Consider the following 26563-nt stretch of genomic DNA (forward strand, 5'->3'; position numbering starts at 1 on the left):
GCCCGCACGGGGCCACCTTAACGGCGGAGTCGCGGTGCGGCCGCGCGCCAAGCCCCGCCCCCGCCCCGCCCCGCCGCGCTCCGCCCCTCTCCTCGCGCGCGGCTAGGGGCGAGCGGGCGGGCCCGGGTCCGGCCCGACTTGGCTGGAGCCGTTGCCATGACAAGCGTTTTCGGCGCGGAGCTCCGCTGCTGACGCCGTCCGGAGCCGGGGGTCGCGAGGCGGCCACGAACTCCCCCGGGGGCCGCATCCCCCCGCCGCGGCGACGCCCGAGCAGCCGCCCGGCTCCCCCAGCCGCGTTCCTCCAGGGGCGCGGGGAGGAGACCCAGCCCGGTCCCCGGCAGCGCGTGGAGAGGCGCGGCCGCGGCCGGCGGCTCGGCTCCGGGAGCAGCGCGGGGGGCGCCCGGCGGCCCCTTGCAGAGGCGCGCGGAGACAGCGTCCCGCGTGCACGAACCCGGATCGCGGCCGGAGCGAGGTAGGCTCGCCGGGGATGCGGGACTCCGAGCAAACTTTCTTTCCCGCTTCGCCTCGCCGGCCCTCGGGCTCCCGAGCCCGTTTCGCGCCGCGTCGCCTGCAGCGTTTTCGGCGGCGGGCGTGCGCGCGCAGGTGTGCGGGGCGCTGCCTCCTCGCTCTGGGTCCGGAGGAGCCGCGCAGCCGAGCGAGGGCTTTCCTTCCCCGGCTCTCGGCGTCGCGGGACCGCGCGGGCAGGGGGTGCGGAGGGGCCTTCTCCACGCCCGGGTGGAGCTCGGAGAGCGCAGTCACCCACCCCGCCCCCCGCTCCGCGCCTGCCTCTCCCCTCCCCCTTGGCTTGGGAACGAGACGCAGAATGGAAAACTGTTGCAAAAATATTTTCCGCGTCTGTTCCCTTTCTCGAAAGCCCCAAAGAGAGATTGGAAAAAAAAAAAAAAGAAGAAGAAGAAGAAGAAGAAAAGAAGCAGAAAGGAGGGGCTGCCTGGGGACCTGGGAGAGGGGCTCCGGGGGGTGGGGAGGGCGGAGTGCGCGCCAGACGGCTTTGCTTTGCGGAGAAGCCTCAGCAGTTTCTCTCTGCCGCTTGCAAAACATCCTCAGACGCTCACGTCTATAATTAGCTGTGGAAAAAGCTGGGAGTTCCCTCGCTCGGCTGTTGTCTGAGTGTGCGTCCAGAACCAACTGTAGGAGTGCGGGGAGGGCGCCGCGCCTCTCGGGGCCCACCGGGGAGGGCGGGCCAGGGGCGAGGCCGAAAAGTTGGCGGTTTCCAGGCTGCGGTGCAGGCCGGGGCTGCTCCGCGCTGTCCCCTCGCGACCCTCCCACGCTCACGCACGCGCCTGCTGCAGGGGGCCCGCGGTCCGCTGCCCACGGGGTGCCCCTCGCTTGCTGCGGCGGTGTGCGTGCGTGCGTGCGTGAGTGGAGGGCCCGGCGGTGGCCGCCGCATCATGGAAGGGACTCGCCGAGCGCTGCAGGCGCTGGTCTGGGGGGGGGGGGGGGACCGTCGGAGGAGAAATCGGCGGGCACCCTGCTGAGGGCGGTGGAGGGGGAGAGCCAACACCACATCCCGTTCTGCAGCGCAGCGCCACCTCCTCCTCTGGGTGGGGCGCCTGGTGTGGGAGACTCGGCCCCTCCCCAGAGCTACCCCCCACCCCCGCTTTGGGAGGCCTCGCTGCGCCCCCCTCTGCTCGGGCTCTCTTTCCTTGGAAGGAGGGGAGGAACCGGGGTCATCCCTGTCGGGGCCAGGTGATGGCGAGGGGCTTGGGGGTGAGCACGGCCAGGGCCCGGGCTGTTGGTGAGCCTGGCGACCCTCCCTGTGCCCGGGGAGAGAGGAGCCTGCGGGAGTCAGGCGGGGGAGCCCGCGCTTCTGCCTCCAGCCCGGATGGAGAGTTTGGCTGGGGAAGGAGGAGGAAGCAAGACTTGGCCGGGAGAGCATAGGGGTGCCGGGTGGCAACAGCAACCAGTGTCCCCGGGTGATGGATCTGACTGCACCCCAAGGCTGACGCAGGTCCCTACCTGTGGGCTTGGCCATGGACAGGGGCCCCAGGACAGAATCCGTGCCCTTGTTCAGCAGGGAGGGGAGGAGAACCATGTCTACGCCCCTCCTTGGGCGAGCAGTCGTGCCTGCCACCATCTTGCTGAGGTGCAAGCCCCAAATCACGCCGGCCCCCACCCCAGCTCGCCGCTTCTCATCCAGCCAGCCCCTGGTCCCACCGCCCCTGCGGCCGGCCTGTCCGCTTTCGGAGCTCTGACGGGGCACGATTCTGGCAGTCTGGCAGGGCTGCTGGCTGAGGAGCAGGTTCCTGGTGAGCGGGCACCGGGCGCCCGCTCCGGTGGCCTAGAGTCTGGGCGGGGTGTGTTGGGAATGTGCCCCCACAGCCCGGCCCTTCCCCTCCGGGGCTCAGGGCTCGGGCTCGGGGCTTGCGGCTCCAGGCAGGACCGGGACTGCAGCAGAGCGGCGGCCCCCTCCGCTCTCGGCTGCCTCTGTGGCCGCGCCCGGTTGTCTGCCTCTCCCGCAGCTCGGCTCCACCCTCCCGGGCCGGCCTCTGCCTGAGTGCTCCGGGGAGAGAAAGCACTTAGAGCCGGGAGCGCGACTTCCTGCCCCCTACCGCGCGGAGCCCCAGCCCCCTTGTCCTTCCCACCTCCCGGTTCCTGGATTCAAGGTCAAGTCGCGTTCCTAGCGCCCAGCACAGTGCCTGAGACCTGGGAGGCCCTTTACTGGGAGAAGGAAGGGGCGGCTTGGGCGCGTCTGGCAGTGAACCTCAGCCTGGCAGGTTGCTCCCTATGCACAGCCCGTGGTGGGCGAGGGCTGCTGGGGTCAGATTTGCCAGACTGCTGTAGATTCTGATGCCAGAAGTCAATCCAAACGGGAGGCCGGGGGGGGGGGGGGGGGGGGGCTGGGCTGGGCCTGAGCGGAGCAGTTAGCATTGCCCAGGGTGTTGACTGCTGGGGGAAGTAAGGTGGGGAGGGACTCAGTGGGCAAGGATGTTGGGAGCTTTGCCCTTCCAGCCCTCGCTGACCTGGGGGGCCGGGGCTGCTCGGCCCAGCACTGCCCCAGCTGCCACCTGTCAGCAAGCGAAGCCTTCCACAGGGAAGTGCCTCTTGTTCAGGTTCTCTTCTCTCAGGAACACCGCCCCCACCCCCACACCCCCCCATGGGTCCTTTTCTTTCAAAGCTCCTGGCCTGACGACCCAGCACCCACACACAGCGCAGCCCCACGGCTGGGCCATGCCCATGTAAGGTAGAACATTCCAGAGCCACCAGGCTTTGGAGGGAGGAAAGGAAGGTGTGCGTTCCTGGTTCCCAGGACTCTAAGAAGCCTGTGGGGCTTGAGCTGGCAGGGGAGTGGTCCAGCCTGGGCCCCACTGGCCTTCCCCGAGGGCCTTCTCAGGCCATCTGACCCCTGTGCCAGGCTCCCAGGCATGGATAAGAGAGGCAGGCCCCTGGACCCAGTCATGATGTGATGGAACTTTCTCCACTCATTTCGCACGTTCTGTGGGTCGCAGGAGCCGAGCAGACCTGGGGCTGGAGTCCGGAGGCCGGTGTGGAAGGCTTTGTGCTCCGCTTCCTCTCCCAGCGTCTCTCTTTGTCTCCTCTTTCCTTTTTCCACTGACTGATTTCCTCTGTGCATGTTAAAACAGAGATGACGGGCACTTTCTGCTCTGCCTCCGCCTCAGCCCACGAGAAACCAGGCAGGATCTGGATAGCAGCAGAGCCAGGGCTCCCGGTCAGGGAAGCGGGAAGCTGCTGGGGGCAGGGCAGGGGCGCTGGCGGGACGGTCAGGAGACAGACGCATCGGGGTGGGGTCCCGCGCTCTCCTGCCTTTCCTCCCTCTGGTTCCTCTCTGGCTGAGGTCAGCCTCATCCTTTCCCTGGGCTCTGCGTCCCTGCGTTTCATACACAAATCCCTGGAAGTTTCAGGAGAGGGGGACTTTCTGCCTTGCCACGTCAGCTGGGGCACAGAGAGGGAGCTTGGGGTGGTGGTTAGTGGAGGCTGGGTTCAAGGGAAACAGCTCAGGACACTTCACAGTGAGGTCTACCTTGGCTGCAAAATAAATGCCGGGGTGCACACCAGTGTACCCTCTGTAGAGGGGAGGTTAGCAAAACTCCACCCACGTTTACCAGCAGCCTGCGCCGAGCGACTCACCGGGAAGGTGCACGTTCCCGAGCCTGGAGCCATGGATGCACCTGGTGACTCTTGAAGGCATATTTGTAATAGGAAACTACCAGATTCCCATCCTTAAGAGACCGGTTGAATGAGCAGTGGTACATGCACAGAATGGAGTATTACACAGCCAATAAGAGAGAAAGAGTGAGCAGGGGTCCTAGGAACTCACGCTGCGATTTATAGCGTACATTGCTAAAGAAAAAAGAAAAAGGAAGATACAGGAAAGTATGGAGAGTATGGCACCTTTGGGGTGAGAAAGTAGGAAGAATGAGGGTCTGTTTTGCAAACACAGAAAGGAGAAGCCATAGCTGATTAAAGTGGTTGCTGATAGGCAGCGGATGGGTCCAGGGTGGAAGAGAGAGGCACGGGAGAGGCTTTTCTAGTTTCGCCTTCTCAGACAGTTTCGATCCAAAAGAAGGAGAAAGCGACCCTAATGTCAGCCACAACAGAAACAGTGACTCACATCAACTTCATGACAAGGGGAAGCAGGAATTCAAGGAATTTTTAAAGCTTGGTACTATCTCTACATCCTTAGAGGAATATCTATTCTGTGGACAAAAAGAGCTGCCAGAAACCTTGAAGCCTGTGGGCCTGTTTTTGGTGGTGGTCTTGGTATCAGAAATCGGAAACTATGTTTTGTTTGTTGGAGGTTAGAGCAGAGAAGTAACTGTGTTGCTACTGCTGTAAAGCAAGGCCTCCCCAGGGAACAAGAGAGAAACAAGGATGAGGTGGGGGCAGGGAGGGGGACCCGTGGTGTTTGTGCTCCTAGATCTGCCCAGCGAAAGGGTCTGGGGGCAGTGCTGCCCCTGGTAGCATTCAACACATCTAGCACCTGGAGTTTAATTTTTTTAAAGATGCATTTATTTGAAAGTCAGAGTTATCTAGACAGAGAGGATGAGAGAAAGAAATCTTCCATCTACTGGTTCACTCTCCAGATGGCTGCAACAAGCCAGGAGCTTCAGCCAGGTCTCCCACTTGGGTGCAGGGGCCCAAGCACCTGGGCCATCCTCCACTGCTTTCCCAGGCCATTAGCAGGGAGCTGGATTGGAAGTGGAACAGCCAGGACTCGAACCAGCGGCCATATGGGATGCTGGTGTCAAGGGCAGTGGCTTTACCCACCATACCACAATGCTGACCCCTGGGGTTTAATTTCTGAGGACCATTTCCCACTACAAGAAACCAGTGCTGTTTGGAGAAGTGGCTGATTCCAAGCCTGGGCCTGGGGAAGTCCAGGTGAACCATGCTGTGCCAGAAAGTGAAAGCATAGGGCACTTCAGAGGGCACAGGAACTGTCTTAGGGGCTTCCAGGGGGCGAGTGGGGGTGCACTGAGCATCCAAAAGCCTGACACACGGAGCACAGCGATTCTGGGTGGAGGCTGGTGTTGCAGCGTAGTGAGTGAAGCTGCAGCCTGTGACACCGCATCCCATGTGGTGCTGGTTTGAGTCCCGGCTGCTCCACTTCTGATCCAGCTCCCTGCTGATGCACCTGGGAAAGCAGCAGAAGATGCCCCAGGTGCTTGGGCCCCTGCACTCATGTAGGAGACCCGGGTGAAGCTCCTGGCTCCTGGCTTCAGCCTGGCCCAGCCCCAGCTGTTGTGGTCACTGGGGAGTGAACCAGCGAATGGAAGACCTTTCTTGCTGTCTCTCTATCTCCCTCTTTCTCTGTAACTCTCTTTCAAATAAATAAAATAAATCCTTACAAAGTAAAAAAGGTTCCGTGAGGCAGTTCTGACAGGTGACGGGGCAGGGAGGAGCAGGAAGTCAGAGTAATCAGGACTTAAAAACAATTTTAATTTAATTGACAAATGCTGATTTTGCGTATTGGGATGTAATGTGGTGTTTTGATACCTGTATATTATGGAATGATTAACTCAAGCTAGCATCTCAGTCACATATGTGTGTGTATGTGTGTGTGTACATTTAAATCTGCTCTCTTGGCAATTTTGGAATATACATTACATTTTTAAAAAATATTTATTTATTTGTTTGAAAGTCAGAATTAGAGAGAGCAAGAGACACAGAGAGTGATCTTCCAGCTTCCATTTGGTTCACTCCCCAATGGCCACATTGGCTGGAGTGGAGCCAGACTGAGCCAGGAGCCAGGAGCTTCTTCCAGGTCTCCCACATGGGTGCAGGGGCCCAAGCCTTTGGGCCATCCTCCATTACTTTTGCAGGTGCATTAGCAGGGCTCTGGATCGGAAGTGGAGTAGTCAGGACTCGAACCGGCACCCATACAGGTTGCAGTCACCAGGGTGGTGGCTTTAACCCGCTACACCAGAGCACTGGCCGCACATTATGTTATTACCACCTGCAGTTACCATGCTGTGCAGAAGATCTCAAAAATGTGTCCTTTTTGCCTATGTGAAACATTACACCCTGGGGCCAGCATCTGCTGACCCCCCCTCCCCCCCCCCCCCCCCGGTTCTGAACTTTAAATCCACAGATTTGCAGCCCCCACAGTAATAACAGGTTCAGGCTGGCTCACTAATGGATGCTAAAACAAAGGGTGAAGAGGTTGGTGTTAATGTGTTGCAGGAACACCGCAGAGTAGGGGCCTTGGACGACAGGCATCTGTTGCTCACTGCTGTGGAGGTGGGAGGTCCGGGACACGTGGTGTCTGGAGAGGGCCCGCTTCCTGGTTTGCACAAGGCCACGTCCTCACGTGGCAGAGAGAGAGAGAGACACCATCTCTCCTGTCTCATAAGGGTGCTAGCCCTGTTCACAAGGGCTGCACTCTGGTGATCTAATTACTTCCCAGAGCCCTGCCTCCCCGCACCATTGCCTGGGGACGTTCAGCCCACAGCACAACACATCGCCTCCCAGGGGACTTAGTCCTTACGGGAGCCGTGGATGGGGACATCCTGCACTGCCAGCTCAGCCCATCATCGGACTCCTGCAGTCCCCGGCCTTCTCACCTTAGCCTCCAGTGCTGCAGCAAGAACGTTAACCACACCCCTGTGTAGTTGGCAACAACGTTTGTCCTGGACCTCTTTTTCTTTTTAGATTTATTCATTTGAAAGGCAGAGTTAGAGAGAGGGAGACAAGGGAGAGAGAGATCTTCCATCCTCTGATTGACTCCCCAGATGGATGCAACAGCTGAATCTGGGCTGGTGCAGAGCCAGGAGCTTCACCCGGGTCTCCCGCATGGGTGCAGGGGCCCAGGCACTGGGGCATCTTCTGCTGCTTTCCCAGGTACATTAGCAGGGAGCTGGACCAGAAGGAGAGCAGCTGGCACTTGAATCAATGCCCATGTGGTATGCTGGTATCACAGGTGGCAGCTTTACCTACAATGCCATAATGCCAGCCCCTTGTTCTCAATCTTAATTATAAAGACATAAAAGAGAAATCTAGAATGTAAGCCATCCTCGGCAACAACTGAGTAAGACTTCAAAAAAGCAAATGTCATGGCCAGGGCAAATTTGAGAGTAGTAACTATTTTTGCTCTAAATGAGGATAATGTTATTCCAGGTTTAAGGTGTGCCTGGATCTGTCTAGTCAAGCAAAGCACAGACAGTCTGAAAGCCACTGCTAGCCCGTGTTGTAAATTTAAACATCAATGTCATCAAAGGCTTGGGGTGGCAGGCTGGGAGCAGCACACGCAAGTGCTGGCCTGGGCGCTGTGGTGGTGCTGCTGCAGCACAGCCATCTTTCTAAATGGAGCATTGTTTCTGATGATTTTTTCCAGGAATTGTGCAGTACCTTATATGAAAAAATTTTACAAAGACATGCAAACAGCTTTCATTATACATGCAAAATAAGAAAGAAAAGTGAATGTAATGTTAAAAAATGTTAAAATTGAGCACCAATGGATCAAAGGGGAAAGGTGTGGGGATGGAAACCAGTCTGGAATAAAGAAAGCTAAATAGATGTGATAGCCATGTGCCGTGGGTAAACTTTTTTTTTTTTTTAAGATTTTTATTTATTTATTTGAAATGCAGAGTTAGAGAGAGGCAGAGAGACAGGTCTTCCATCTGCTGGTTCACTCCCCAAATGGCAGCAACAGTTGGAGCTGGGCCTATCCAAAGCTAGGAGCCTGGAGCTTCTTCCAGGTCTCCCACGCAGGTGCAGGGGCCCAAGGACTTGGGCCATCCTCCACTGCTTTCCCAGGCCATAGCAGAGAGCTGGATCAAAGTGGAGCAGCCAGGACTCGACCCAGCACCCACATGGGATGCTGGCACTTCAGGATCTGAGTCAAAAATTAATAATGAAAGACATTCTGGGAAATTTTCAAAATAAATATGAAATTATTTAAATTATTAAGTTTTTAAGGTATGAGAATAGTAATGTGGTTTTGTAGGAGAATATTCTTAGAGATTATGCAGATTTTATTTAAGGTCAAAGTGTAAGTTATTTCCAAATGATTCAGGGAAAATTGTGTGTGTGCATATATGTGACGGTACTTCAGAATGTCTCAGGAAACGAGAGGGAGTGTAGCCCAGGCACTGGTTCAGATACCCACGTCCCGCATCTGAGTGCCTGGGCTCAGTCCCTGGCTCCAGCTTCCTGCCCCAGCAGACCCTCGGAGCCAGTGATGCTGGCGCCTGCCCCTACCGTGGGACACCTGGATGGAGCTCCCAGCACCCTGCTTTGGCCTGGCCCAGCCCCAGCCATTGAGGGCATTTGGAGGGTGAGCCAGTAGACAGGAGCTCACTCACTTTCATTCTCTCTCTCTGCCTCTTAAATAAATAAAACTAAATTTAAAGAACTAGCTGAACTTTTTTAGATTTTTTTTTATTTATTTGAAAGAGTTACAGAGAAAGGTAGAGATAGAAAGAGGTCTTCCATCCGCTGATTCACTCCCCAGATGGCCACAATGGCCGGAGTTGCCAGGAGCCTGGAGCTTCCTCCGGGTCTCCCATGTGGGTGCAGGGGCCCAAAGACTTGGGCCATCTTCTACTGCTTTCCCAGGCCATAGCCGAGAGCTGGATTGGAAGTGGAGCTGGGACTAGAACCAGTGCCCATATGGAATGCCGGCGCTCCAGGCCAGGGCTTTAACCCACTGCACCACAGTGCCAACTCCTGAACTTTTCTATGATTATTATTTGCAGAGTTACAGAGAGGGAGGGGTGAGAGAGACAGAGAGAGGTCTTCCATCTGCTGGTTCATTACCTAAATGGCTGCAACAGCCAGGGCTGGGCCAGACAGGAGCCAGGAGCTTCATCTGGGTCTCCCACATGGGTGCAGGGGCCCAGGGACTTGGGCCATTTGCTGCTTTCTCAGGTGCACCAGCAGGGAGCTGAATTGGTAGTGGTGTAGCTGGGACTCCAACCAGTGCCCAAATGGGATGCTGGCTCTGCTGGTACGGCTTCACCCACAGCACCAGCCCCACTAAACATTTCTTAAGTTCTTGGAACATAGAACTAAAAGATGAATTTATTTTTGGTATGGCTGGCCCTGCAGCTCACTAGGCTAATCCTCCGCCTGTGGCACCGGCACACCGGGTTCTAGTCCCAGTCGGGGGCACCGGATTCTGTCCCGGTTGCCCCTCTTCCAGGCCAGCTCTCTGCTGTGGCCCGGGAAGGCAGTGGAGGATGGCCCAGGTGCTTGGGCCCTGCACCCGCATGGGAGACCAGGAGAAGCACCTGGCTCCTGGCTTCGGACCAGTGTACTGCACTGGCCGCAGCAGTCATTGGAGGGTGAACCAACAGTAAAGGAAGGCCTTTCTGTCTCTCTCTCTCACTGTCCACTCTGCCTGTCCAAAAAAAAAAAAAAGAACTTATTTTTGGTGCAAAAAAATTTTGAAATCAATGCAGTCTTTCCATACGGCGACATTTTCCATTAATTTTTTGAAGGCCCTTATAAGGATAGATTTCAAGCTTTTTTTTTTTTTTTTTCACCAAAATAAACTTCCCCTTTAATTCTGTTTTCCCGTGGTCTTTATGAAGTATCCTCATATGTACCAAGTGGGAGGGCATACAGGATGCTGACAACTGCTGAGCCCAAGCGAAGGTTGTTGATTGTGCTGTTTCCCGTGTTTCGGGTTTGCAATTGTTTTACATCCTAAGATAGGGAAAGCAGTCAGTGCCAGGAAGGACTCTGCTGTCTCCCAGACTCCTGAGCAACGCCATCGTCTTCCCTAAGCTCCCCACAGAGCACGCAGAGGGCCTGTCCTTGGGGACTCTCCCTCTCCATCCTCAATGCCACTGGCATCAGCCTTTCCCGTCTGGCTCTGCAGCAGGTGCACAGGGACAGCCTGGGGACTGAGGGCTTCTAGAACTTCTCCCTTTCAAAGAGGGGCCCTGGTTGACAGAGGACGGATGGATTCAGCCAGAGGTCAACCCAGAGGTCGTTGTGGGTCAACCTTTCTGGTCCGCTTTGAATTCCGTAACCAGGGGATTCAGAGAGAACCTGTTTCCTGTGTGAGACTTCATGCCTGAGCTAAGCAAAGCCTGCTAAGGGGCCCTTGGCAGGGACAGCACACCTGGCTGCCCACCCCCACCTTCCCGGCCTGGTCCTGCCCCAGGAGAGATTGAGTTTCCGGGATTCCTCCCCTCTCTCTGCTCCCTGGAAGCTGCAGGCGAGGCCTGACGTGACCCGGGGGCTCTTTCCTGGAGGACAGCGCTACCGACCCTTCCATCAGTTCCCCTTCCATGCTCCTAGGGAGCCTGAAGACAGAGCGAGCGCAGGAAGCTGGCGAGGGGGCAGGTGGAGAGGAGTGTGTTGTCCTGTGCTAGAAGAGCCCAGGGACCGACAGGCAGAAAACTTGGGATCTGGACTCCACCTGCTGTGTGACCTTGAGTGGGGCAGGTGACACCTCTGGGCCTTTGCCTTCCCCACTGCAACGTGAAACCAAGTTTGGACCGCGAGACATTTCGATGTAAGACCCTCCTCTTGTGGGGAAGACAAAGGGCGGCAAGATGCTGAGCGCCTCAGCCGCATGTCTGGCGTGGTCCCCAGCCTGCAGCCATGTTCCGTGCTTCTGTTCACAATGACCAGGAGGCTGGCAAGGTCCCGCCTGCCTTCGGACTTCCTCCCTTGAGGCTTAGTGATAGGATGTGCCCCTCTGCCTGCCTGGTTCCGCTGGGAAGCATTTCCCCAGTCCTTCCGTGACTCCATCACGTGCCGAGCTGGAAACCAGGAAGTATTGGCCACAGGTGGAGAAGTCCAGGCCTTCAGGGGGTTTGCTGCCTCCTGGGGCGTATGATCCCCGCCAAGGGGCTGCTGGATTGAGCCAAATGAAATCATCATAACGTGGCCACTTCTGATCTATAAAAGGCCATTTCATGTGGCTCGTCCCGGAATTAATATTATTAGACATTAGGATTGTGGGCAATGCTATGGGCTGGGGAGATGAGGTTTTCATTGGAATTGTGGGTTGGATTAGGAAACATGTGTGTATAGCCACCAGCTGCCGGGACAGCTTGCCCCCCCTCTCAATCCAGACTTTGGCCCTGGAGGTAGACATGTTGGCCGAGCCCTTGTCCAGACTCTGGTTGAGATTCCAGCACTGGCCTTCCTGGGGACTGGCCAGGGCGGCGGTCCACGGGTAGGGAGAGAAGTATGGTCCGTCTAAGAACCACTCTTCCTGCATCCTACACGCCCTGTTTTCTTGCCTTGGGAGCTGAGGATGAAGAAAGGAGGAAGTGGGAAATGCCCACCCTCTTCTTTCTGGGGGCAGCCGAGAGCAGGAACACACACGTGAAGCCCCGTCTGGCACAGGGACGCACGACCGAGTGGTGGTGGGGAGCCGCTGATGGAATCGCTGGGAGCTGAAGAGGTGTTAGTGGGAATGGGAAGACCAGAATTTGGCAGGACCCAACTGGAAATTATTCTTGGAGGAGGCGATTGCCAAACAGGATTTGAAGGAGGAGAAAGGCTGGAGGCTGGGATGGAGGAGAGGCTGGAGGGAGGGAGCAGGGCTGGGGAGGAGGGGCTGGGCTGCTCCTCTGGCTGATGCGCTTCAGATGCACTGGCAGGTGGGGGAGAGGCTGTGTTCCCCCCCGCTGGAGCGCCTCCAGCCTCAGCTGAGCCAGCGCCCATGTCACCCGCAGGGTGGCATCTGGCCTGCACGGTGCCTGCTGCCCACCTGTCCCTCTGCTGCCTGTGGGCCATTAGGATGGTTCTTTAGACGTCTCCTCCCCACCGTCTGTGCTGCAGCCCTCCTTGTGGGGAGCGCTCCTAGGACATCTGTTAGGGACAGGCACGGCTGGCATGCAAATTTGCAGGGGCTTTCCGACCTTGAGCAGGGGCGCCGAGCATTTGAGATGGGTAACACTGGGCACCTGGTCCCTTGTCCCTCCCGAGACACTTGCCCAGGGACACGGGGGGTTTGAGGCAGAGCCAGGGCTGCAGCCCCGCTCTCCCCACTCCAAGGACTGTGATTGGGTGCTCGATCCCATCACGGCAGCAGCGCCTGATCCAGGCTGACCTCCGAGGGCCTGTGTCTCTCCCTACACCCACAGGGAGACCATTCCTGGCACTGGGGATGTGGGGAGCGGGATGGAGGGTGGCACAGTGAGCTCTTGCCCCAGGAGCACTTTGAAAGACGGAGTTGCTGTGCTGTGGTTCTTGCTGTTGCTGAGGTTACTGGCAATCAAGGTCTTTAGTTGAAACCGATGAATGACGTAGTGAAGACGCACAGGGGAAGCACCGTTGGCACCACCCTTTTCTCCACGGAGTGAGTTTATCTGCCTAGTGGATCTGGAGTTGGGAGACTCAGGGCGTTGCATGGGGTAAACAGAGGTCCGGGAAAGGGAAAGGGATCGGCAGGGTCTTCCTCCTGCCTGGGTATCCCTGGCCCTGCCCCTTCCTGAGGGCGTGGCTCCTCAGAAAGGAGGAGGCGCCAAGCCCAGTTGGTGCAGAGCTGGGATTTGGGGTCTGCGAGTCAGCAGGGCGGAGCCGCCGTGGTGTGACAGCCCAGACTGATTTTTATCGCGAGCGCCAATCTGTCATTCATTTGTGTGTTTGCTTGTTCGCTTATTCATTTATTCAATCAGCGAGTCTGAAGTGAACGCAGACCATATGCCAAGTGTTACGGCAGGGCTTGGGGAGGCGCGGTAATCAAGGGGTAGAGAGGGGGTGAGAATTGCTCACCGCCAGCTCCCCGAGCCTGGGGGCTGGCGATGCTCCAGGAGTTTGCATTTGTCTCCCTGGAGAGCACCTTCACCCCTGCCTTCAGACCTGGACTCAGCACCCGTCTGAGCTGGGAGTGGGCGTTAGACACCATTGCAGGGCTGCCCTGCCGCTAGCCTGGCCTGAATGGTAAAGCCTTGAAATGAAAAGATAAACTTGAATGAAAAGATAAAGTTAGAGAGAAGCCCCCAGTTTCCGTTCCTGTCTTTCTCACTTCAGGCCCTCTACCCTGCATTCGGGTCTGTGTGGCATGAAGGGTGAAGGAGTGGCCTTAACTTTGGGCGTGCGTCCTGGTCCTGCGCGTACCGTTACTGAGCCTGAGTTCTTCCATCTATAGAGGGCGTGGAATGTCACCTTTCCTTAGCCACCTGTGGGATGCTGTGACAGACGGACGAGTTACTGTAGGTGACAGCACTGCATCGACATCAAAGTGTGGCATATACCTGCGACTTTTTATTCCGCTGACCCTCCCTGTTAACGTCTGTTTATTTGGAAGGCAGAGTGAGCTGAAGCCAGGAGCCAGGAACTCCCATCAGACAGAGAGAGACTCAAGTACCTGAGCCATCATCTAGTGCATCCTACGCACATTAACAGGGAGCCGGATCAGAAGCGGAGTGGCCAGGACTAAAACCAGCACTCTGAGGGGATGCTGGCCTCATGGCTTAACCTGCCGGGCCACGGTTCCTGCCCAACTGCCCCCTGTCCTGTCCCCCACTCTCCCTCTCTTTTCCCTTCCTGTCGTCTCCCTGCCTGCTCCAGATCCTGTTCCCACTGTGTCCTCCGTCCTGGCCCAACTCAAGACTTTTTTGTTTGTTTGTTTGTTTGTTTGTTTTTGATTTCAAAAGTAGAGTTACAGACAGAGAGAGGGAGAGGCAGAGAGAAAGGTCTTTCATCCACTGGTTCACTCCCCAAATGGCCACAATGTTTGGAGTTGGGCCGATCTGAAGCCAGGAGCCAGGAGCTTCTTCCCGGTCTCCTGGATGGGTGCAGGGGCCCAAGGACTTGGGCCATCTTCTACTGCTTTCCCAGGCCATAGCAGAGAGCTGGATCAGAAGTAGAGCAGCCGGGACTCGAACCAGCACCCATACGGGATGCCGGCACTGCAGGTGGAGGCTTGGCCAGCGCCGGCCCCTCCTAGCTCAACACCTTAAACAGCACTTGCTGTGTCTTAACCAACAATGTCCATGGTAGAAGTAATAATCCAGGCTCAGAATTAAATTTGGATCATCCTGTTTAAAACTCCCTGCAAACAGTGCTGTCAACACTAGCGTTGTGTTCACTCTACAGCTGAATAGAGATGTGTTCATGGAACGTGAGGCTGAGAGGCAACCTCCATCCATTCCAATGCTGGATCTCCTCTCTCCGTTGCTGGGTGACTGACTGGTTGACAAGAACGTCGGGAATTCTACAGCAGGCGTTGGATGTAGGCTAAATGGCAGCTGCTTGCAAATTATGTCATAACAGCCACCTTCTGGGACAGGTACAGGATGCGCGTTAGAGATCGTCTGGGTGTAAGAACAGAAGTTCCAGGCCGGTGCCGTGGCTCAACAGGCTAATCCTCCGCCTAGTGATGCCGGCACACTGGGTTCTAGTCCCGGTCAGGGTGCCGGATTCTGTCCCGGTTGCCCCTCTTCCAGGCCAGCTCTCTGCTATGGCCCGGGAAGGCAGTGGAGGATGGCCCAAGTGCTTGGGCCCTGCATCCCATGGGAGACCAGGAGAAGCACCTGGCTCCTGGCTTCTGATCAGCGCGGTGCACCGGCAGCAGCACACCGGCTGTGGCAGCCATTGGAGGGTGAACCAACGGCAAAGGAAGACCTTTCTCTCTCTCTCTCTCTCTCTCTCTCTCTCACTGTCCACTCTGCCTGTCAAAAAAAAAAAAGAACAGAAGTTCCCTGTACAGAAGCCAGAGTCAACGGGGACTTTCAGGGCGGTTACAGGGAACTAGCACAGAACTTGGGTGTGGGGGCCACACCTTCTCCCTGGGGCTGGGAGCATCCTCATCTCCACAGAAGGACTCTTGTGCTCCCACAGGACCTGTCATGCTTAACCAGGCAGCAGGCTTCCTCTCAAAGTCTCTGTGGCCTTGCTGCTCAGCTCTCCTGTCCACCCTGCTTCAGTGGTCTGTGGCCCCCGGGGGGGGGGCATCACACCTGCCCCCACCCCCCAGCCTGTGTCTTCCACAGGGGCCCTGGGTGAGAGCCGATGTTTCCAGAGGAGAAAGTCTTTGGCTGCAGGTGGATTTGGATCCAACTCGCTCCTTGCACAAGCCTGACCCTAGGATGCTGTGCAGATAATGCCCCGTGGGCGCCTTGTCCCAGAATCTGTGGGTTCAGTGGGTGGGGGACTGGGAACATAATATTGCAACTTTGAACCCTGCTGCGAGCCAGGCATTTTATATACATCATCTTTCATCCTAGCAACACCCCTGTTATTGTCCCCATTTCACAGATACAGAAGCTAACGCTCTGGGCGGAGTCATCTTTCTGGTAGGGGTCGGGGCTGATGTTTGACCCCGCCTGTCGCCCCCAAGGCCCCTCCCTCTTACAGTGCGGCATTGCCTTCTAACCAAGATTCTTTTCCTTGGACTTGTCTGGAATTTGTTGTGCACTGAGACATTCCCGGTACCCAGGACAGTACCTGGCATGTACGGAGTGCTCAGTGAGAGGCTGCCGAGTGGATTTTGCCTCCGTAACGTCCGCACTCCCTGGCATCCCAAGGTCAGAAGGAAACGGTGGTCTTCTAGACACCTGGAGAATGAGCTACTGAAATCAGGGGGTAGCCCTTGGCGGGGGGCACCTCTGGCCATAAAACCCAGTGGTCTACACTGATGGAGGACACCAGGAGCAATTTCTCCACGTGGAAATGTCTGAAGGAAAGTACAACCCTAGACCCCCTGTGTTTCGCGTTTTGTAATCTGACCTAAGACAGAGCCCTGTAAGGGGAGCAGGTGCAACGGGGTTTCCCTAATGCTGGAAAATCCATTTACTAGAATGGAAATAGGATGCAGAGCTCCTGAGTGATAGAGAAAAGAATGCTGGTTTCCACCAGCTTTTCAGCCCCTGTGGTCAGAGTTTACCAGATCCTGGATCCCTGGTTCCAGGAAATGGGATGGGACTGGGTTCAAGTGCGCCTGACCAGCTGTGTGACCATGGACAAAGGATCTAGCACCCCCCAGACTCAATTTTCTCTGTAAAATGGGAGTATATGAGTCCATCAAGAGTGGCACATGTTCTGAGGGGCTGGCCCAGAGTGGGCGCTCATCAAATTCTAATTTCCTCTTCTGTCCCTCTTCATCTCCCTTCCTTCTCCATAGATGCTCGCATCAGCGTGCCTCCCCACCCCCTGCCAACCTCCGGGCTCAGGGCATTCATAAAAGGCTCATGGCTCATTATCTCTCAGTAACTAAAAGGCTCACAGGGCACCCCAGCTCGTGCTATTCTCCAGCAAAGGACCTGTAGGGCCGGCCAGGAGCGCCATCATTTCCAAGTGACAGGTGACCCCGTTGGCGCCAGCTCTAGGGTTTGACTTGACATTTGGGCTTGATATTTGCGTGAGTCCTGACAAAACGGAAGGCAGAGTGGAGGGTGGGGAACTGCAAGTAGCCCGCCTTGTTTGCTCGCTCCCTGCTTTCCTCCCCAGGGAGCAGATGCTGTAACAGCAGTGCTGGGAAACCTCTTGTTGATGAAGAGACTCAGACGGGGAGGGGACGCTCCACCTGGCTTTCGTAGAAGCTGTGGCTCAAGGGAGTCATCACTGTTTGGTCACCAAGATCAGCTGCCCGAGTTGCCACTGGGATGGAGCAGGCCACGAGATAAAACAGGCAGGAGAGTCCCAGGCTGGACTCTCCCCTGGTCGCCCCAGTGCACACGCACACAGAGGCGTGATAGCTGGAATGCAGTGGCAGCTTGGCCAAGATAACACGTGAACCAGAATGTGGCGTCCGTGTGCTAGAAAGGGCATGGCATTGAGCCAGTTTATGTTCCTGCTCCCCGGGGATCACTTAGGTGCCCAGGGGTCTTGTGGAGTGAGGGAAATTCTCCAGTCTCCTCCCAGCTTCTCGGGGTGGCACCCCACGATGGGAAATGCTTGCAGAGGCCGTGACTGACGGACGAGGGCGGGACTGCTTGCCGAGAGTTCACAGGAATAGGTATTGGCAGCGCGGTGGCCGGGATGCGGTGACCTGGCGCTCTGGCTGCAGCATTTTCCCCGAGCCCGCTCACCGAGCTAGGAGCTACTTGAAAGGAGGGAGTGGTGCCTTAGTCACGGCCGTGTACCCAGTGTTTAGCACAGTCACTGACTTACAGAGTGATCTGTAAAGGATGGACACATGGGTGGGTGGGTGGATGGATGAACAAATGGAAGTGTTTCTTTAATATTCAAAGACCACAGTAGAGTTACCCACTTCGTTCCTGGGGCTGCCATCGCTGTTTGACATTTCTGCCTCTCCGGCCTGAACAGTTGCTAAGGTCTCCTGATGACAGGCACAGCAGTCCAGGGGGGTGAGTTCTACCCTCAACACCTGGAAGACCTGGGATTTGAGCCATTGAAGCCGCTCTGTGGCTTTTGGGAAATCGCTGAGCCTTCCTGGGCTTGCAAGGGTTCATGCAGGAAATGAATAGTTTGGGCTAAATCTACTTCAAGGACATTTCAACTCCAAAATTCTCTGCTTCCTCCCACCCAAACAACCCTGCAGGTTAATTATAGTTGGTTACCACAATTTAAAAGTAAGATTTCACATAGAAATCCAAATTTCTTGCTTCTTCCCCCAAATCAGAAGCTCTGACAATATTGGCCTACCTTGTTTTCCATGGCAACAGTCAGCAGGAGCTGCGGAGCTGCTGCCCGCTCCGAGGAGCGTGCACTTCCTCGTTTGTCTCGGGCTCCTCCTCCCCTGTCGCCTACTGCCCAGGCGGCATCACTCCTGTTTGACACCTGCCTGGTCTCTGTAGGCATCTGAATGTGTGCACACCTAGAAGGGGGACAAGAAGACTTGTAAGGGCAGAAGAGGGGATACCCAGGGCGTGGGGACAGCCTGGGGACCAGCTGAGTGTCAGTAGCAGAGCCCGGGGAATGGAGCTGTGGCCAGGGCCCCGTGAGACCGTGCTGCGGGACCTGAGGGACTCAGCTGTGGAATCCTGGTCTGGGGAAGAGCTCACCAGGCTCCCACAGTCCTGCTTTGGAATACCTCTCTGGCCGCTGCCCCAGGGTGGAGAGGAGGGCCCGGGCTTCCCCCGAGGACCTTGGCGGTGGTGGTAATTCCCTTTCCTCTGCTGTCCGACTTCCTCTTGTATCTGGGCACAGAGCAGGCCAGGCTGATGAAAGATCGCCCAGCTCTCTCCAGACTGCTGAAGTGTACCTTTCCCGTGGAGGTGCCCCGCTTGTCTCATGCACCTGTTGCCATAGACAGATGCATTTCGGAGCTCCCTGGGGCTGACGGCATCCGTAACCTTGACCTCTGAAGCCCCTTATCCAGCTTGGGCTAACTTCTGTCCAGTGGAAGCGGGGGCTGTTTGTCACTCAGGCCCTTAGTCACCCTGGCCGAGCCCTCGCCAGCACCGCCCCTGTAAGGTCCTAACACCTCCCCTGCTCCACTCTGCTCTTCCGACTTCCTGGTTTCTGCGTTTCTCTTACCCTTGTGCTTGATAGGAAGCTGGAGTCTGCAGTCTGGTCTGCTGGCTTTATGGAGGGTTTGCCTTTCATACCGTCTATGGGGCTGGGCTGTGGCACAGCAGGCTAAGCTTCCAGCTGCTCCACTTCCAATCCAGTGCTCTGCTAATGCATGTGGGGAAAGCAGTCATCTGGGGAGTGAATGAGTGGATGGAAGAGTTCCCCCTGTCTGACTCTGCCTTTCAAATAAAATGAAAATGAACAAGATTTTTAAAAAGAAAGATACTTTTGATTTATTTGAAAGGCAGCGTTACACACACACAGACACACACACACAGAGAGACAGAGAGAGAGCTTCCATTCCCTGGTTCACTTTCCAAATGGTTGCCAGGGCTGGGCCAGGCTGAAGCCATGAGCCAGGAGCTTCATCCAGGTCTCCCACGGGGTGGCAGGGACCCAAGGACTTGGGCCATCACTTGCTGCCTCCCAGGTGCATTAGTAGGGAGCACTGGATCGGAAGCTGAGGCAGGACCTGACCTCTGTTATGGGATGCAGGTGTCCCAGGAAGCGGCTTCACCAGCTGTACCACCACACCTACCCGCCCCTTCACATCATGACGGTTCTCGTTCCAGTCACTTTAGAGCCACTCCATTTTCAGGGGGAGCTTTTGTTGTTTTCTGAGTGCCCTTTAATGCAACTGGTGAATTTTTTTTTTTTAAGATTTTTTTTTTATTTATTTGAAAGGCAGAGTTACAGAGAGGCAGGAACTTTTTTTGTGTCTCCCATGTGGGCGCAGGGCCCAAGCACTTGGGCCATCCTCTACTGCTTTCCCAGGCCATAGCAGAGAGCTGGATTGGAAGAGGGGCAGCTGGGACTCGAACCAGCGCCCATATGGGATGCCGGCACTGCAGGCAGAGGATTAACCTACTGTGCCACGGCACTGGCTCCCCCATAAATATTTCTAAAAAGAAGAAAGGGACTAGATAGTGATGCCAGCAGCCTGTGCCTTGAAAGCTGACCGCAGGGCAGGAACCTGGGCGGGGTGTGGGGCTCTGAGCCTGGCTTAAGAGATCACAGGTGAGAAAGCTTGGAGCTCGTGGTTTGCCTTGGGGAAGTCCCCTCCTGCCCTGTGTGTCCGATCCCACGCGGGATGTGAGGAGTGAGCAGCACAGCCTGTGCTTGAAGTGGGAGCTGAAGTCACAAAATGGCTTTTACACAGGCTCAGCTGGGCCGGGCTTTCCGGAAGTAGAAGTGCAACGCCCTGCACCCGGGCCCTGTAAACCAGCCAGTGGGATTACTCACTGCGGGCGTCCTCCTGCCCGGTGAGGCTCTGACCCGCGCCTCGGGCTGGAGAGAACCTGGGGCTTTCCTGCTTCCTTCTCTCAGAGGTCTGAGTGGAGGAGAAGCTGAGTGCAGTTGGAAAGTTGAGAAGACGTTCATCTGAGAATGCAGCAGGTAGGAGCCCCGAGGCTGCAGGGCCGGAACCCAGGGTGATGGGGACAGAGGCCCAGAGCTCGCCCAGGCCCCTGCATGCACTCAGCACGGAGGGTGCCCCGGAGTGGCTGCAGGGCACCGGCCGCTTGGAGGTTGTGCCAACGGCTGCTGTGAGTTCCAGAGTGGCAGAGGCCTGGTGGCCTGCGTGGCAGATCCAGGCTTGCGAAGGGAATGTTGGCACCTGCTTAGTGCAGAATCCAGGGACCATGGGTGAGCTGGTGCCACCTTGCTGTGTGATTCTGGGGAAGCCGTGGGCCACGCGGTGCCCATGGTCTGTCCCCTGGCCCATGGGGAGGTTTCACTCCTCCACCTTCCTCCTTCCTGGGCATCTGGGGACTTGGAGGAGGAAATAGGGGTGGGGGTAGCGGTGCTTTGGGCTTCCCTTAAGGACGTACAAGGAGGGCAGGTATGGTGGGAAGAATCACTATATTCCTAAAGTTGTACTTGTGAAATTTGTACTCCTTGGGGGGGGGGGGGCGGGGGGACGTACAGGATTCTTATTCCCACGGCTAACCCAGAACTCCTGTAGCAGCACAGGAAGGGAACAGTGTTACCCTTAGCGGTGAACTTGAAACATCAGATTGTGCATCTTGAACACCTTACAGGTTGTTACAGATCACCTGAGATGAGGGGTGCGGAAGTGCTGTGTGCACAGGGGCTTGCCTACCGATTGGTGGGTTGCTATTTGGAGGGTTCTCGAATGGCGGGCTCCCTGGCTCTCCTTCGCCCTGGGATGGGGGAGGCTGTTCCCCTGCATCCCTGTCTCGTGGTTAGTCCTTTATTTCTAACCACCAAGAACTGTTAGGGCCGTCTCTAAGGGCAGCGCGTGGAATCCACGTGGAAATACCCAGAGGAGCCTGTGCCTCCCTGACCATGCAGGGCACCTCAGCCTAGCCCTAGGGTGCAGGTCCCCCACCCGAGCTCTCCAGGTCGCAGCCCCCTCCTCCCCGGGGCTGAGCAGGGGCCACAAGGCCACCCGGTCTGTGAACAACGCCATGTCCATCCGCTGTGGGGCTTCTCAGACACTCCGGGGCTCCTTCTTCCCTTGCTGTCCTGGGCCATACGGGGCTCTTACAGCCTGCATCCCCCAATTAATCAATCACCCGGCAAGCATGCAGGCCTTGCTTGGAGCCGCCGGGCACCTTGGGGACCGAGGCTGTCCGGAGGAAGCAGTGTGAGAAGTCACTGAGCCACGGAAACCACAGGGTTTTGTTTAAGGGAGGCCGGGCAAGGGGCAGGGCGGGCCCTGGAAGGGATCCCTGGAGAGGACGCGCTGGTGCCAGGGTGGGGCCAGCCCGCCTCCCTCGGGGCTTGGAGGCCTGCCGGAGGTGCCCCAGGAGCGCCCAGGCCGTCCCTTCCCCTCGGGTCAGGCTCCCGCCCCAGGCAGCTGCTGTGGCTTGGGAAAATAGTGGAAGATGGCCCAACTCCTTGGGCCCCTGCACCCACCTGGGAGACCTGGAAGAAGCTCCTGGCTCCTGGCTTCACGCCTTTGCGGCCAATTGGGGAGTGAACCAGCAGATGGAAGACCTCTCCCTGTCTCTACCTCTCTCTATAACTCTTTCACATAAATAAAATAAATCTTTTTAAAAAAGATTATTTTTGCAAAAACTCTTAAAATCGTATATACAAGGAGTCTTCAAAAAGTTCATGGGAAATGTGTGCTGTGAAAAAGCTGTGCATGGATTTGCAAAAAAAAAAATAAAATTGCGCGAAAATAAACTTACCGTTTAATTCCATTCCCACCATCTTTGAGGAACCATCCGTGGCCCATGAAACTCAGACAGAAGTCTTGGGGCCTTCCTGCTGCTCATGTAGGGTCACAGATGTCGCAAGTGGAAATAGTGAACCTGTTCATTTTTTTAATTCTTCTGTCTCCTTCCCTCTCTCATTTCTAGCTCTTTTTCCCGTTTGCTTTATTTTTCAGGTGCACATCATTGAACGAATCAAATACTTATACACTTGAACCCACCACCAAAAACCACGGCCTGAGGTCACCACCTGGTGCCCTTCCCCAGCCTCCATCCCAGCCCCCTCTGGAGTGTGTGTTCCCCATGCCCTTGGTAAACATGCATATACCGAAAGAGATGTTTAGTCCTGCTCCACGTGCGTTCTTACAAATATACCATGTGTAGTCTCCTGGGTCTTGGTTACTGGCTTGGGGGTTGCAGTGCTGAGACCCAGGCCTGTTGACAGCCGCTGTCGCACGTCCAGTGGGGCCTACTGGGTGATGGTCCCCTGGGCAGCACTGCAGCCTCTTTTTTTTTTCTTAATTGATTAATTAATTATTTGAAAAACAGAGAGAGAAAGAGAGGTCTTCCATCTGCTGGTTCACTCCCCAAATGACCGCAGTGGCCAGAGCTGGGCTGATCCGAACCCAGCAGCCAGGAGCTGCTTCTGGGTATCCCATGTGCAGAGACCGAAGGACTTGGGCCATCTTCTACAGCTCACCCAAGGCCATAGCAGAGAGCTGGATTGGAAGTGGAGCAGCCGGGACTTGAACTGGTGCCCACATGGGAGGCAGCTTTACGCGCTAAGCCGCAGTGCTGGCCCCATGGCTACAGGCCATCTCCACCGAGATGGAACAGCACAGCCACAAACATTCCTGCTCCTGCCTCCTAGCGTGCATGTGTGTTTCCCGGGTTCGAATCTTGGGAGGGGGTTGCTGGGTCTTGGTATGTTAATCTTTGACTTTCCTACGTTTGTAGTAGTTTCTGTTGCTGCCAGCGATGTGTAGGAGATGATGCTGTGAATGCATCTTCTCACGTTCTGGGTGTGGCTGGACTTTCCCATTTTTGCTGTCTGAGTGGCAAATACTGGCATCCCGTGCTCTCGATCACCACGGAAGCCGAGCAGCAGGAACAGCTCTTCTCAGATCAGACTCGTGGGCATCGCAGATATTGGAGATCCAGATGTAGACAATAAAGCAGCTGTTTAATATGTTAAATAGGAGGGCACTGAGAGAATGGAGGACTGGGAATTCAGCTGACCGGGGCACGCGCCTGCGGCAACCAGAGATGCTGAATGAAAAGGTGGGGTAAAGGAAATTAAAAGTGCTAACATGGAAGGTGTTTCTAAAGAAGCTGGAAGAGAGGAAGTTGACAGTGTGGTGGAAGAATAGAGGCGGGGAGAATGAGCAGGGCGTGGCAGAATTTGGTTGAGGGCCACCATGTCCCTATTTGTTAGGCTCCATCGCCTTCATGTTCTGTCATAACTCAGCTTTCCTATGCTCACATGTAAATGAATGGGTGTGGCTCTGTGCTGATAAAACTTTATTTACAAAAACAGGCAGTGGGCCGGATTTGGGATAGAATACAAAGGCCCCAACATATTTTGATGAGCGTTCTAGGTGATAAGAGTGTAGGATTACAATATTTGAAGAAGCAATGATCAAGCATCGATTAAATACGATCATATTTATGAGATCTGATTTATCCTGATTTCATCCATTGATCTATCATCATGAGACTATAAAACACAAAAGATAAATAATTTTAAAGTAAACCCAAAAGGTAGGTTTCCTTCAGGGTAGCTAACTGATGCTTGCTTTTGCAACATTAACAATTAAAGACTGAAACAGTGAAATCATATCTTCAGAGTGCTAAGAAACATCACTGCTAAATACAAAATTCTACCATCAGGAAAACCTCTTCAAGAATGTAGGCCGAATAAAGCCGTCTGCAGGCAAACAAAAGCAGAGGTTTCTATCAAAAGAATCCACGCAGAAGAAACTTCTGAGAGAGAGTTCAAGAAGAATAAAAATAAAAGGAAGGGCACAGATTCAAGTAGGAATGGTGAGCGACTCAAACAGTAAGCGTAGAGTGAATCTGAGTGCTGAGAGTGGAGAAAATGCAAATGACAGTGTCTAATTTGTGTGGGGATAAATATGAAGCTGCAATTAAAATCTTTGGTAACTACAGTATCTACGTTGGAAGGCAGATAATCAGAGTTTAAGTATATTGAGATCGTTATTGTTTGGGAAGAGGTTAAAGATATTGATTATCTGGGCCAGCCCGTGCTGCGGCACAGCAGGGTAAGCGGTTAGGAAAAGGGAGCCCCTGTCTCCTCACGCAGGGCACCAAAATGTTAGGAAAAGAGGTGCAGAATAGAGAGGGGGCAGTGTACGAATTTACAGTCAGACCGAATTTATTCAGAGAAAATAAATCCGTAGAGTGGGTGGTCAGCTGCCTGCCTGCACTCTGACCCCCGGGGGCTGGGCCTTTATAAGGAGGGCTGGGGGTGGGGGGGCAACAGGGAGGGGAATTCCTGGAACTGGGCGGGGCCTTGGGAACCTGGGAAAGAATGCAGGGTGGGGTATGAAGGCCATAGGATGTGAGACCCAACTGAGATTCAAGGGCAAGGAATACATTCCACTGCTTATCTATGTTTTGGGCAATGAGCAAGAATGTCCTTGTTCCACCATAAGCCACCACCTGCAGCACCGGCATCCCTTAAGGGCTCTGGCTGAGTCCTGGCTGCTCCACTTCTGATCCAGCTCCCTGCTAATGGCCTGGGAAAGCAGCTGAAGGTGGCCCAAGTCCCTGAGCCCCTGTCACCCATGTGGGAGACCCAGAGGGAGTTCCTCCTGGCTCCTGGCTTCAGCCTGGCCCAGCCCCAGTCATGGCAGCCATGTGGGGACTAACCCAGTGGACGGAAGACTGATCTGTCCCTGACTTTCAAATAAATCTTTTCTAAAAAAAGAGATTTTGATTATTAGGAGTCTTTAAGTTGCATATACACGTTAAGATTTCTAGGCAGACACTAACAAACCAGCTACCATGACATTTCCAAACTCACAGAAAGGGAGGAAAAAGAAAACACAAATGAAGACATAGGAAATGGGGAACTGTAACTTTTAAGATGATTGAAGAAACAAGAATTACTATAACCATTCTTGAGGCCACCTTGTCACTTTGCGTCGATAATCTTCATGATTTCATATAAAATAGGTGAGAGAGGCAGACACAAAGCAGGCAGTGAAAACTGTAGGTTCTGTTACTACTGTAACTGTACCTAAAGCAAGACTGGAGCTTATACAGGCTACTCATACTCATTTGTTTACTTTTGAAGATTTATTTATTTGAAAGGCAGAGTGACAGAGAAAAGAGAGAGAGCCTCCACCCACTGGTTCGGTCCCCACATGACTGCAACAGCTGGAGCTGGGCCAGGCTGAAGCCAGGAGCAAGGTCTCCCACTTGAGTGGCAGGGGGCCGAGCACTGGGGCCATCTGCTGTTTTCCGAGGTGCATTAGCAGGGCGTCGGATCAGAAGCCGAGCAACTGGGACTTGAACAGGTGTTCTGATACGGGTGCCGGCATTGCAAGTGGTGGTTAACCTGCCACACCACAACGCCAGCCCCGCCATTCATGTTTGTTGAAGAATAAATTAAATGGGTGAAAGTATTGATTCCAATATAAATATGATTGGGCCGAGGTTCTGCTAAAAAAGAAAAGAGCGTGTCAGGCGCGGCTGAGGCTTACCTGCTGTATTTGGGGACTTTGTGGTTCTGAGCAGAATTCCACAGAACTTTTAAAAGTTTGTGGAAACTGGAATTAAAAGATTACAGTATTTTAGTGCCAAAAAAACTGACCTGAAATCCATTCATCCAGGGGTCTTAAAGAAAAACATGAAAAGACATAGTATGAAAAAACTGTATAGATTTTTTAAAAATGTTGCACCAAAATAAACCTATCTTTCTGGGGGCGACACTATGGCACAGCGGGTTAAGCTGCTGCCTGCAATGCTGACATCGCCATGTGGGTGCTGGTTCGAACCCCAGCCACTTCACTTCCGATCCCTCTCCCTGCTAATGGCCTGGGAAAGCATCAGATGACCCAAGTGCTTGGGCCCCTGCACTCACGTGGGAGACCCAGAAGAGGCTCCTGGCTTCGGCCTGTTGCAGCCATTTGGGGAGTGAACCAGCAGATGAAGATATCTCTCTCTGTAACTCTTCCTAATAAACAAATTTTAAAAAAACTATCATTTCCATTTTCACATGACCTTTTGAAGTCCCCCTGTGTATTTTGCCCACTCAGCTTTCTCGTCTGTAAAAATAAGGCGGATGGCGACACAGAATACCGCCCCTTAACTGCTGGGTGACCCCAGGGGTAGGTGGTACTGTCAGGAAATGGGCCCAGTCACAGAGCTTGGACCGTAGCCGGGTATTCGTAATGCAACTGCAGCCGCTGCCCTCTGCCGCGCACCTTCTGACCCACGAGCCCATCCCTCACCTGGACTGAACCTGTGAAATGGGCTGATTGGGAGCG

General features: G+C 55.0%; 1 protein-coding gene across 2 annotated transcripts in view; it reads left to right on the plus strand.

The window, feature by feature from the left end:
* Positions 1-386: 386 nt before the first annotated feature.
* ATP2B4 (ATPase plasma membrane Ca2+ transporting 4) overlaps positions 387-26563 on the plus strand; it is an 88544-nt gene continuing 62367 nt past the window's right edge. For both annotated transcript variants that reach the window (XM_062211630.1, XM_062211628.1), the window contains exon 1: positions 387-472. The gene's annotated coding sequence lies outside the window, so the exon portion shown is untranslated. The remainder of the gene's footprint in view (positions 473-26563) is intronic.

This window comes from Lepus europaeus, chromosome 14, assembly GCF_033115175.1.
Source record: "Lepus europaeus isolate LE1 chromosome 14, mLepTim1.pri, whole genome shotgun sequence".
In the NCBI taxonomy this organism is placed as follows: Eukaryota; Metazoa; Chordata; class Mammalia; order Lagomorpha; family Leporidae; genus Lepus; species Lepus europaeus.